The 13,172-nt window shown below is 41.3% G+C and overlaps 1 long non-coding RNA gene across 1 annotated transcript; it reads left to right on the plus strand.

The window, feature by feature from the left end:
* Positions 1-234: 234 nt before the first annotated feature.
* Positions 235-914, plus strand: LOC124866666. The gene is made up of 3 exons (XR_007037872.1): positions 235-352; positions 430-775; positions 860-914. It is a non-coding gene; the product is annotated as an uncharacterized LOC124866666 (long non-coding RNA).
* The last annotated feature ends 12,258 nt before the right edge of the window (positions 915-13,172 follow it).

Here is a 13,172-nt window from a genome sequence, read left to right on the forward strand (position 1 = left end):
ACAAATGTGGAGTTTATATTATTATTCTATGTTTCTGAAGGCCTAGATTTTATTAAGAGGTTTCAAAGTATGCAAGTGATTTTCGGATTTCAATGTGTGAACAGAAAATAAAACCATGTGTGCTTCTCCATCTGCTTGAAAATGATGCACTACTTGTCAGAGTCTGAGTCTGTGTGTGTTGGTGTGTGTGTGTGTTTAGTGTACTTGTCTGCATAACCATTCAGTGTTTCTCAGTTGGTGCTGGAGTTCTCAGGTGCGCTGGATGACAGGTCCTTCCTATCTGCTGATGGCATGGAGGAGCACTTAAGCAGGAGGCTGCCAGCATTTCGACGCCAGAGTGTTTGCCTTAGTGGTAACAAGCTCAGCTTCTACTGATTTTTTCGCTTCGTTCATGTGCGTCTAGTAACTTTGTATTTTGCTCCTTCACAGGTTTTTACCTGAGGCTTTGTTTACCTTGCTGAGTTCCGACTGCGTTCCAGAGTTTCTCAGAGCATCTGGATAATCAACTACTGAGTTTCGGATCTACCTTCTTGTGGATTTCTCTCACTACCGTCTGTACCTTTTGGACACGGACCAAGCTGGTGGCTTCCCGTTTCCTTCAACTCCAGGACCAAGGCATAAGCATACCCTGTTCCATCCTATATCACAAGCATTGGCATCTAAGCTCCATTTGGTTGGCACCAAGACCACAACTAAAAGACAACTGAACGATTTCTCTTCACAAGTTAAGACTCTGGATCTCTCTACCCCTGGTGGTTCAAGCTACAGCAATTTAGTAAGCCATTTCTCAGATCTAAGTAATCAGTTGCTTTATATTATTTGTTTGTTCACCAGTCCATTCTTCTTCCTTCCCATACAGTTGGTGTTTCCAGTCCTCGTCCCTGATTACTTTGCTGGCAATAAAATCGTAAAACCTTTACTTCTGAGTGTTCTCTGTATGTGGGTCAAAACTGTATTGAAAATGACACTACTTTGTGTTGGTCTGCCACATAAAATCCAAATAAAATACAGTGAAGTGTGTGGTTGTAATGTGAGAAATACAAAAAAGGTTAAGGTTTGGCCAGGGATTTATTCAACTCCCACCTCAGGGAGAGCTTTGACCATATTCCGGGGGACGTTGGAGACATAGAGTCCGAGTGAACCATGTTCTCCGCATCTATTGTCAATGCTGCTGCCCGTAGCTGCAGCCGTAAGGTCTGCGGTGCCTGTTGCGGCAGCAATCCCGGTACCCGGTGGTGGACACCGGCAGTAAGGGACACTGTCAAGCTGAAGAAGGAGTCCTATCTGCTGTGGCTGTCTTGCGGGACTCCTGAGGCGGCTGACAGCTACCGTCAGGCCAAGTGTGCTGTGGCCCAGGCTGTAGCAGAGGTAAAAACCTGGGCCTGGGAGGAGTGAGGCCATGGAGAAGGACTACCGGTTGGCCTCGAAGCAATTCTGGCAAACTGTCCGGCTCAGGAGGGGGAAGCAGTGCTTCGCCAACACTGTTTACAGTGGGGGTGGGAGGCTGCTGACCTTGACTGGGGACATTATCGGGCAATGGAAGGAGTACTTCGAGGATCTCAATCCTGCCATCACGCGTTCCCTGGTGGAAACAGAGGCTGGGGACTCAGGGTTAGACTCTTTCATTACCCAGACTGAAGTCACCGAGGTGGTTAAAAAGCTCCACGGTGACAGGGCTTCGGGGGTGGATGAGATCCGCCCTGAGTACCTCAAGTCTCTGGATGTTGTGGGGCTTTCATGGTTGACACGCCTCTTCAACACTGCGTGGCGGTCAAGAACAGTGCCTCTGGACTGGCAGACTGGGGTGGTGGTCCCCCTTCATAAGAAGGGTGACCAGAGGGTGTGTTCCAACTACAGGGGGATCACACTCCTCAGCCTCCCTGGTAAGGCCCACGCCAGGGTATTGGAGAGGAGAGTCCGGCCAATAGTCGAACCTTGGCTTCAGAAGGAGCAGTGTGGTTTTCATCCCAGCCATGGAACATTGGACCAGCTCTATACCCTCCACAGGGTACTCGAGGGTTCATGGGAGTTTGCCCAACATGTGTTTTGTGGACCTGGAGAAGGCATTCGACTGCATCCTTCGTGATGCCCTGTGGGGGGTGCTCCAGGAGTATGGAGTCGGGGACCCTTTATTAGGGGGCATCCGGTCTCTGTACAAGTGGAGCAGGAGTTTGGTCCACATTGAAGGCACTAAGTCGGACCTGTTCCCGGTGCATGTTGGACTTCGGCAGGGCTGCCCTTTGTCACCGGTTCTGTTCATAACTTCTATGGACAGGATTTCTAGGTGCAGCCAAGGGCTGGAGGGCTTCTGGTTTGGGGACCAGTGGATTTCGTCTCTTCTTTTTGCAGATGACATGGTCCTGCTTGCCCCTTCTAGCCAAGACCTACAGCATGCGCTGGGGCGGTTCGCAGCCGAGTGTGAAGCGGCTGGGATGAGGATCAGCTCCTCCAAGTCCAAGGCCATAGTTCTCGACCAGTAAAGGGTGGCTTGCCCTCTCTAGGTTGGAGGGGAGTTCCTGCTTCAAGTGGAGGAGTTTAAGTATCTCGCGGTCTTGTTCAGGAGTGAGGGAAGAATGGAGCGGGAGATCGACAGACGGATCGGTGCGGCTGCCGCAGTAATGGGGACACTGTGCCGGTCTGTTGTGGTGAAGAGAGAGCTGAGCCAAAAAGCGAAGCTCTCGATTTACTGGTCGGTCTACGTTCCTACCCTCACCTATAGCCATGAACCTTGGGTCATGACCAAAAGAACGAGATCCCTGATACAAGCGGCTGAAATGAGCTTCCTCCGTAGGGTGGCCATGCACTTCCTTAGAGATAGCCTGAGAAGCTCGGCCATCCTGGAGGGGCTCGGAGTAGAGCCGCTGCTCCTCCTCATCTGGAGGAGCCAGTTGAGGTGGCTCAAGCATCTATACCGGATGCCTCCTGGACGCCTTCCTCGGGAGGACAGCCCAGAACACGCTGGAGGGACTATGTCTCTCAGCTGGCCTGGGAACGCCTTGGGCTCCCTCCGGAGGAGCTGGAGGAGGTGTCTGAGGAGAGGGACGTCTGGGTGTCTCTGCTGAGTCTGCTGCCCCCGCAACCCAGGCCCGGATAAAGCAGAAGACGACAAGTACGAGCACGAGGGTTGAGGTGTATGCATGATTTTTTGTTTATACATAGCACTGCATGTTTTTCTCAGTGTTGTGGGCAAATACGCATTTCAATCTAATTTAGTTTCTCATATCTATGATAAAAATATTTTGATCAAGAGGACAGATAACCGATGGGACAACCATCAACAACAATAACTGGTTCACGTCTATCTGCTATGTCTACGCAGTGAAGGGGCTGCACGGTGGCGCAGTTGGTAGGACTGTTGCCTTACAGCAAGAAGGCCCTTGGTTCGACTACCGGCTGGGGGTCTTTCTACATGGAGTTTGCATGTTCTCCCTGTGCTGGCCTGGGTTCTCACCGGGTACCCCTTCTTCCCACAGTTCACAAACATTACTGTTAGGTTAACTGGTCTCTCTAAAGGTGTAAATGGGTGTGTGCATGATTGTTTGTATGTTGCCCTGCAATGGACTGGTGACCTGTTCACGGTGTACCCTGCTTTCCCCTGTAGACCACTGGAGATAGGCACCAGCGCCACTGTGACCCAATATGGAAGAGGTGGGTGTAGAAAATGGATGGATGGATGCAGTGAGGACAGACAGAGGCAGAACCCCTTATAGTGTTACAGTGTGTTGTGTATTTGTTATGACATGTAGGCAGAGATTGCGATAGTATATTAAATTGCCTTCACCTTGTTATAAGGCACAGCAATCAGCTGTCTTCCTGTTTGCTGTAGGAACTAGTGAAAACAATTAACAGACAAAAAAAGAGTCATGATCAGAATTAGTCTTCTCTAAAATGAAAGTCCATTTAAACCCCTTCTAGGCAGAGCTTGTTTTGGGTCCATCCAAAGTCCTCAATAATCTTCTCATAGCTACTGGCTTTAGTGGAGCCATAACTATAACCACTCAAATGTTTATCGGCTCCTGAGAGGAATGTCTGTGTCATATGTTATGACTAAAGTTAACAAGTGCCAGTATTTTTTTCATCGGTTTTATTTTCATAGCCCTCATCAGTGGGAGCTGCTGCGTTCATTGAGATGAGTTCGCATACACATGGAAACAGAAGGAGTTATACTGGAAACATCTCTAATAACATTGAGCTAGATCAACATTTTGTTAATCTGGATTACATCTGTATGTTTCAGCACTTTAGAAAATCACTGGGCAAGTTAGTTATCTTCCTTGTATGGTAGCCTAACCTGCTCATGTATTAGGGGCCATGTGAGTAAATCTGTGTGTTTCTTCGAGAAGATGTTGAGACATATCCATGTCCATGTGTTGTATCCATGTGGTTTTATTTTTGAAAGGCAAAGCACTGCTGTTGGCGTTTGAAGCTAGTGTTGCCTCTGTTGTGAATACCCATCTGTCTCATTGTAAGGATGGATGCATTTTTAAATGTGGAGGTTGGGGAAACAGAGCAAAGCTGAAAAACTGGAGTTTATGTTGGATGGAGAACTAAGCAGATTATCCTTATAAATTTCAAGTTTCCGCTTAGTCCTAAGGATGTCAATCCATCCTTCTTGTGAGAATGGCTTAGAGATGGCTACATTACAGGATCATGAATTAAATTAACGTTTCATCCACTTCCCTTGTCTTAATTCCTTTCACTTTTTTATCCTACTACCCTTATCTTGCTCAAACTGATTTTAGTTATTTTCTGGCCTAGATTTAATCGTCCCCGAGTTTCATTAAAGTTGTAAAGTTGAGTTATGCCATAAAGTGAGTCATGCCATAAGCTGAGTCATGCCATAATAGTTGAGAGTCAAGATGGAAATTGATAAATCTGAGTTATTCGTGTGGAGAGCAGGTGTTGTCTAGAGCAGAGGGACATGTGCGTGTTAAACCCTGTTTCAGGCAACATGCTTGCAAGAGCCCAGAGGAAATACCATTTGTGAACAGCTAGGTCCTGAATTGGCCTCGTTTATGACAAAAGCTGTGTTGCTGTCATCTGCTTCAACAAAGCAAACTGCTAAACCCACAAGAGGACTACATATGTTTCTGTTTACCTTGGACATTGTGGAAGAGAATTAGTCATTGAAAGGGTTATATATTTACCGAAGTGCCATGCTGTTTAGTAACAATGGATGCACAGTTAACATTTTTTGAGTGAAATTGTTAAAACAATTACATTATTAATGCAGATAAACTAAAACCAAACAAGTAATATCTACATTTCACTAAACTCTGCCAGATATCATGATGTAAACTGATTTGTTGCCTTAATATTTTTTTTAGTTTCCATCACTGAAAACTGAGTTTTATGGGTTTTCAAATGTTGCTTATGCAGCAAAAATATGAAAAATGTTAATGTACTGTGTTTGTTGAGTCTGATTTCACAAAAATACTAAAATACCAGCTATACATACACTACAATGCCAAAAGTACTGTGATACCTTTTCCCACATGTAAACTTTACTGACGTGACATTCTAATACATACACTTCAATATGGAGTTATTCCACACATTGCAGCTTTAACAACCTTAACTCTTCTAAGAAGCCTGTCTTTTGTGAGGTCAGGACTAATGTTGGATTTGAATTCCTAACTCATAGTCTCAGCTCTAGTTGTTCTGTCAGATTGAGATCAGGACTCTAAGCAGCCCAGTCAAGTTGTTTAAGGTTAGGCTGAGTTACCAATTGATTCCACTTTGTTGTTACAATACCACTAACAGTGAGGAAATGTGCCAACTGGACTCATTTCACAGATGGCATCCTATTACAGTTCCCCTAAACTCCTAAGAACGACCCATTCTTTTCAGCAGTCTGCCTTCCTAGGTGCTGGATTGTATACACCTGTGGTCATGCAAATGATTGGAACTCAATGTTTTGAAGGCGTGATGTACTATTTTTGGCAATATATTGCAAAGTTCAATGCATTACTTTCAGTGAGCTGTGTCATCAGTCTGGACAGGTGCAGCTCAACAACTGGAGTAATGTTCACTATAATGTTGTTTAAAACCATGCATCATGTGATCTCATAATGATACTTTATTAAATTTCCTAAATTTGAAAAACTTGTTTGGCCTATCTAAGGTCAGGTAATGTTTGTTATGATTGCTAAAGTCACTTACAGGAAGATGCTTGTCTCATTAAGTATCATTCTCCTAAAATGTACTTTGATGCTTGATTCCTTTTGAGAACAGCCTGAATCCTCTGTTCCTCTCTTGTTAATTAGGGAAGTATGATAATGTTTCTACTATGTGGGGGTAATGAGGATGAAAACACAAAAACAAAAACAGCCCTGGCCACATGGAAGGCTAGCATGAGTTTACACATTAGTCTTTCCTGCCAGACGGACAGGCCTGTTTCACAATGTGCTTTCACTCAGCCCATATCTTGAGTTGCGTGAGAGATTTCCATATCTCACTTATTCTTGTAAATCACAATTGAACAGTAGTAACTCAGAGAATGAACTCCAAACACGTGTTTTTAATTTGAGACCAGGGGTTCTGCCAAAGCTGGTGCAGCCTCAGAGAGACCACCCCCTCAGTGCAAATTTATGGGCCTCGTCACCTCTAAAGACTGCAGGAGTGCCTGCCCAGCTCTCAAAACAATGGGACACATGTCTAACATCTATAGCTGGGGTTGGATAGGAGGGCGTTGAAGGTGGTAATGCTGAAATCCCACAACCCTACACACACAGCTCAGACACAGAAAAACAAAAAGGGAAGCCTACTATTTGGTTAATTGTTTTTCCCATTTTTCCCTTTTTATCACTTTACCTAAAAATGTAAATCTCTACATACAATACATTAGGAAAGATTGTAATATATTGGAACTTTATTCATTATCCCTTCTGTCAGGGGCCCAACTGCGAAGACAAAACCCATATAGATTCAGGTAACCATAATTAGAAGAAGTAAAAGACTTAACAAGACAAAATTAGGGGCACTGTGCACGCTAATCTCCAGCACTGCTTAATTTGTGAAAGCCCAAAAGAGTCTTTACAAACTTTCTTCGCAATTGAATAGACTCACATTTTGTGGATTAAATACAGAGTGCGTGATCCTATGAGAATGCATGCATAAATCTGTTTTAGTATTAAGCAATACAGTTTCTGCTTTGTGGCCTTTCAGTTGTCATACCACTTATTTGTAAAGGGGTCAAATTTTTAGTTATTGCAAATAGGTGGCACAAACAGTTTTTAGGTTTGGGAGGAAATACATTTTTCAACTATTACCTGGCTGGTTTAGAGATCTTGCTTTCCTTAATGAATAACAAATTCATATTTAGCATTTATCAGTTTTTCTTCACTTGTTCTAAAAATTCTGTTATATTCTGAAACATTTACTTGTGGCAAAAAATGAAAAACAGAATAAATCTGTCATGAGGGAACTACTTTTTCACATCACTGTAGCATGGTCACCAGGACCTCACAGGAATAATTTATCCGATTCAGTCATTGGCAGTTTACACATCAACTTCTGAAGTGATAATAGACAAGAGGCTACTATTATAATATTTAATTTCAAATTTCAGCGTTCTGGTAGCAAGAAGGAGGAATTGTGGAGTGGCTGGACAAGTCTTTGGCAGGTCAAAACCCACAATAATTGTACAGGCAAAAAGAAAGAAGGTTGGTAGAGTAAACTTAGCTCTTTAGAACCACACACTGAGATCATGTGGAAAGAAATGAGAGCCTTTTGAGCCACCCAGAATAATTCATAAGAGATGCTCGACACCATTGTGTGTATAACCTGTATAACTATAACAGCTTCATTGTACAGAAATGGTTCACACATGGAAGCTTTACAACGATGCAAGTAAACAGGTTTTTGAATCTGTCTAAAACTAATTACCAATTACATTGTAGATGACTGTATTACATAAGGATATTCAGTAGAAAACAAACAAACAAAAAGCTCATGCTTTTCTTGTGCCGTCATTGAGGGGTGAGAGTCTTACATGAAAAGACACAACAGAATTTTCTAAGGACCTGAATAATGAGTTTACATTGGAGCTAAATAGGAACAGAGGGTGGTGGGCTCATGTTTGCTTTCCATTTTCAGCTCTGGCACAGATTCAGGCCACCTTGAGTGTGAAAACCATTACACAGGACAGTTGGTCAAAAGTGCAGACTGTACAGGATATCATAGTGTTGTGCCTCAGTCTGTGAGTGATGAGGATGAAGATGAAGATGAAGGAGGAGGGGGAGGTATCATGGATGACATATCGTGCGAGAAAAGGAGAAACTGAGACTCACACAAGTTCAGCGTGCCCTCTTCCAGAAAGGTCTCAGTTTCAGCCAGCTCGTCGTGTCACTCATGCAGATGTGTTTGGTTTCAGAGAAACAAAGGCATCCTGAGCGAGTGATGTAACTTGGAGCGGCCGTTCCTTCATGGCTGTCTGGCACATCACTTTTTGCATGCAACAGCAGATTAGGTAAAGATAGGCCTGCAGACAGGGCTTTCTGCTCCATTGTCTCCTCCACATGCACCCACTGAACATGCATAAAGAGGGGTCACGCATATGAAGACAACATCAATCGCTCTCTCATATGGCTCATATTGAGGTGCTGACTGATCTCTTTGAAAAAGAGGCAGTAACAAAGATAGGTGTGTCAGTGGAAGTATGTGAGTGGGACATGATGAGGATTTCCTTACAGTTGGTTAGCCGCAACAACTGTTTGTTTGCTTGTGTGTGTTCGTATTTGGGAAGCAGGTCAGGTTGTGTTTTTAATCCCTTCTTCAGAGTGTGCCTTCAAGGCCGGATTACTGCACATTTATTGTGCCTTAACATGCTGATCTTTAAGGGATCTAATGGTTGCATGCAGCTTAGAAACACACTGAAACCTTGTCACTCAGTTAATGACTTTGCTGAAAAACATTAAACAGATTCGATGTACATGAAGCTCATACTAAAGACCCAGAATTTCTTATTTCATTATGTTATAGGGCTGAACCTTTAAACAGAAAGGTCAGATGTTTGCCTTAAATCATTTTTACTACTGGAATTATTTTTTGGAGTTCACTGTTCACATGTGTTCTAGTTCTTGCCACAAACCCTAGTACTTTTCAAGATTATTATGCTTTGTCTTTTTTTATGTTACGATCAGCTGGAATTTCCAGAGCTATCTTAATGGTAATCTTCTGCTCCTTCTCCACCAATACTAAGTCCGGATGGCTGTCCTGCAGCTACATGTCTTTCTGCAACTTGGAGACATCTCAGCATTGGTCAATTTGAACCTCTTTTAGTGATGTGTCATTGATGAACTTTTGTTTGAATGTTTTAGTCAGTTAGCCATGCAAATCTGTCTCTATAAGTGAAAGAGGAAGGTGACACCATATGTCAAAAAGGGATTTTCAACACCCCCATGACATTATTAATAATAGCCTCTATGCCATCTCCTCCATGATAGATAGGTCTTGTAACTTTTCAATAACCTAAATTGCCTATATAATAGGGGGATATTAAGACTTTTACAATTTAGATGCATTAAAACCAAGCATTTGTTTATATCAGAGTGATACTTTAGTTAATGATTACCATAACCAGTAAATGTACTATTAGATTTGTTACTAATATAAAACATCTGTTAGACAAACAAATCCTCAGTTTTATTGCACCTAACTGGATCAAATTCTAAATACCACCCCCTTAAGGAGGCAATTTCAGCCATTAAAAGGTCAAGGAGATTTCATCAGAAAAAATTACATAGATTACTAAAAGACCTGACAAACATAAACAAATGTTCCATTTTATTGGACAATTAAAGTTTTTATAGCACACCTTTATGGGGCAATTTAGGTTATTAAAAGATTACCATCAGCAAGAGTGGAGGTGAGGGTGTTTAGATTATCGGATATTTAGATGATTACAAGGTCACGGAGTCATTATCAATCACAATAAACAAGGCTACTTTTATAGCAGTCATAAATCAGTGTTAGTTGCTATATTTATGACTCAGGCATCATATGGATCATAAATCCTTCATTTGGGGTCATAAATCGCTTCTGAAACCAATTTTCAACAAACATTGTCCCCTTTCTCTATATAGTGCAAGCATCTTATACCATGCTGCTAAATGGGTTAACTGTCTCAAATTTTCAGGAGCCTCAACACGATTTGCATCAAACTTTAACCTTATTTATTCATGGGTATTTACTTTCCATCTTCCTCAGATCTGGAACTAATGCTCTGAAACCTGGTGTATGAATGGTGCTAAATAAAAAAATAGCTTTGCCTTTCCATACCCATTTATGAAAAGTTACTTATTTACCAGCCACATGTGACATACTGTTATAGTTTGTGAGATATAGGACCCCAGAATGCAGACCAGAAGGCAGCATGATGGTAAGTGAAAAAAGGTTTAATAACAAACAAAAAAACTCACAGCAGGAGGCAGGAACAAAAACAGGCAGGCAAGACAGGCATGGCATGATAAAAAAAAAAAAAACAAGACTTGGTTTGAGAATGTTTCCGCCAAGAACAACTGAACAGGAGTGTATATATGGAGTGTAAACCAGGTGAAGCAAGACAGATTAACTAGGTGCAAGTGAACCGAATAAAGTTGATTAACAGAGAACACATCATGACAGGAGCAAAACATGGCTTGAACAGAATGACTATAATTAGAAAAACATGAAACAAAAGCATAAACAGGAAAATAATAAACACAAGCATGATTCAAGACTTGAGCAGTGAAAAACAAAGAAAAAACCCGAAACCAAAAACAAACAACCCCAAATCATAACAGAACCCCCCAAATTTGGGTCTGATCCTGAAACCCAAACCCACAGGAGAAATCCAACATTTTCCTCCTGATCTAACGTAGTCGGAAGGAAATGGAGAGTTATGCGTGAGGTTAATTGTTACCTGGATTGCATTATCAGCTTTATGGAGCTTAAACAACTTCTTTTGATGACTAGCATAAGCAGTGGTGCACCACTCTGGTGTCCAATTGTTTCCTTCATCAGCTACCATCATGGACCATGAGGTGTCTCTTCTGTCATTAGTTAAGTACCATTTATAACTTCTATAATCCTGCCCTTTCCTTCCTTTCCACAGCTATGGCTTTAGATTTCACACATACTTGAATACCATAAGTATAAGAAGTTTGTTTAGTGCACATAGTTAGGTTATCTTGCCTTCCTTGATTTAGCGCTACTTGTTTCATATGACTTATAACAGGTGTTGTTACATTCTTATTCATCTTGACTGGTTCCCAGAAATACCACAAAAATGAAAAAATTAATATGAGGACAAATATAAATACCCAGCAACGCACTGCACTGCATTGCTAAACCATCTAAAAGTCATTTTGGCTGAAATTCTGACTCCTCTAAGTGGTTCCAGTGTCTTAATTTTCTTCACTGACTTTCGGGTCTCTCCAGCCTCCAAATGTCTGGGTCCACCCTATTATCAGTCTGTAAATCATTTCCCCTGGCAGAGCTTTCAACCAAAATGACCTTTTTACAATGTGTAAGGTGAATCCAGGTTGATCTCTCAGCTATTTTACTGCCCTGGCAGTGGTTAATAATACCTAATATGGATCCTCCCACTTAGGTGAATACCAATGTTTCTTTTTTACACTCCTTATTAACACCCAGTCTCCTGGTTCCACTAGTTGGTTTTCCTGCTGGGAAATAGAACATTCCTCATTAGTTTGATTTTGTTTCTGTTGCTTTTCTAACATACTCCTCATATAATCAGCTAGGTTAGCTTCTTCATTTAACTCCCACTGATTTTTAACTGTGGTAGTCTGTATGGTCTTCCAAATAACGTTTCATAGGGTGTTAGCCCTGAGGTACTTGTAATGTTTAGTTGGAAATAGTTCTATCCATTTAGAAAATGCATCTATAATGACTAAACAGAACTTTTTCCCTTCACTATGATTTAACTCAATAAAATCCATATGAATTGTTTGTAAGGGGTATTTTGGTTTTGGAAATTGTCCCCTTCGTGGTCTTAAATTCCCTTGTGGATTATGTTTTACACATGCTAAACATGTTTTACAAAAACGTTTTTTTAATAAGAATTACATCCATATGTTATATAATATTTATGTATCTGTCCTACCACTCCTCCCTGTTGAGACATTATGAAACACGATGGCTCAATATTGCCGCCCATTTATATAGGTTCTTTGGTAGGACAGGTTTATTATCTGGTCAAATATAGATTTCATCTTTTAATGCAGCTCCATGTTTTTTCCACATTTCTATCTCCTGTAGTGGGCTTTGTTGTTGCATTTCTACTGCTCTATATTTACTCTCACTCACTTAAAACTGTGCACATATATTTATATTATATTGTAGATATGTTTATACTGTTTAATTTGTACTGTATTGCACCGACTACGCCAAAACAAATTCCTTGTATGTCCAAAAACGTACTTGGCAATAAAGCCTTTCTGATTCTGATTCTGATTTCTTTTATCACTGTATTTTTTGTCACCAATGCATATCCTGTTTTTGTCTTCCCTCTCTCATCTTTTTTTGGAGAAGTCATTCACATAAACTATTTCGCTCTGTACCAGAGGTTGATCCTGCAAATCACTTCTAGTTTTTTGCTTCTTTTTCTGCTAATTCTTGACAATCATGTTAATTTCCATCTTCAGCTTCTACACTCCATTTCAGTTCAGACATCATTTTCAGCTCTTCCTCATACATTAGTTTCTTTAATGGAGCTACTATTTCTGCATAATTTGGCACCCAGTTTCTACAATAATTAGTTAGTCCAAGGAAGGACATAATTTGCTTTTTTGTTACTGGTTTTAGAACTTGTAATATTACAGTCTTTCTTTCTTCTACAATTGTGCATCCCCCTGCGCTAAGATTGTGGCCTAGGTATTTAACCTCATTTTTACACAACTGAAGTTTCTTTTTACTAACTTTGTGTCCTTCTTCTGCTAAATGTTTTAATAATGCTATTGTATCATTTCTACAGTTCTCCTCATCAGGAGAAGCTAATAGCACATCATCAACATATAGTAAAACCTGAGACTACCTCCTGGAGGGTCAAACTTGGCCATACTTGCACTCATTACCTGAAAGTATATAGTTGGACTTTCACAGTAGGCTTGAGGTAGTCTGGTATAAGTATATCTTTGTCCCTCAAAGGTGAATGCAAACCAGAACTGACT

The sequence above is a fragment of the Girardinichthys multiradiatus genome, chromosome 4 (genome assembly GCF_021462225.1).
Source record: "Girardinichthys multiradiatus isolate DD_20200921_A chromosome 4, DD_fGirMul_XY1, whole genome shotgun sequence".
NCBI classification, from domain to species: Eukaryota; Metazoa; Chordata; class Actinopteri; order Cyprinodontiformes; family Goodeidae; genus Girardinichthys; species Girardinichthys multiradiatus.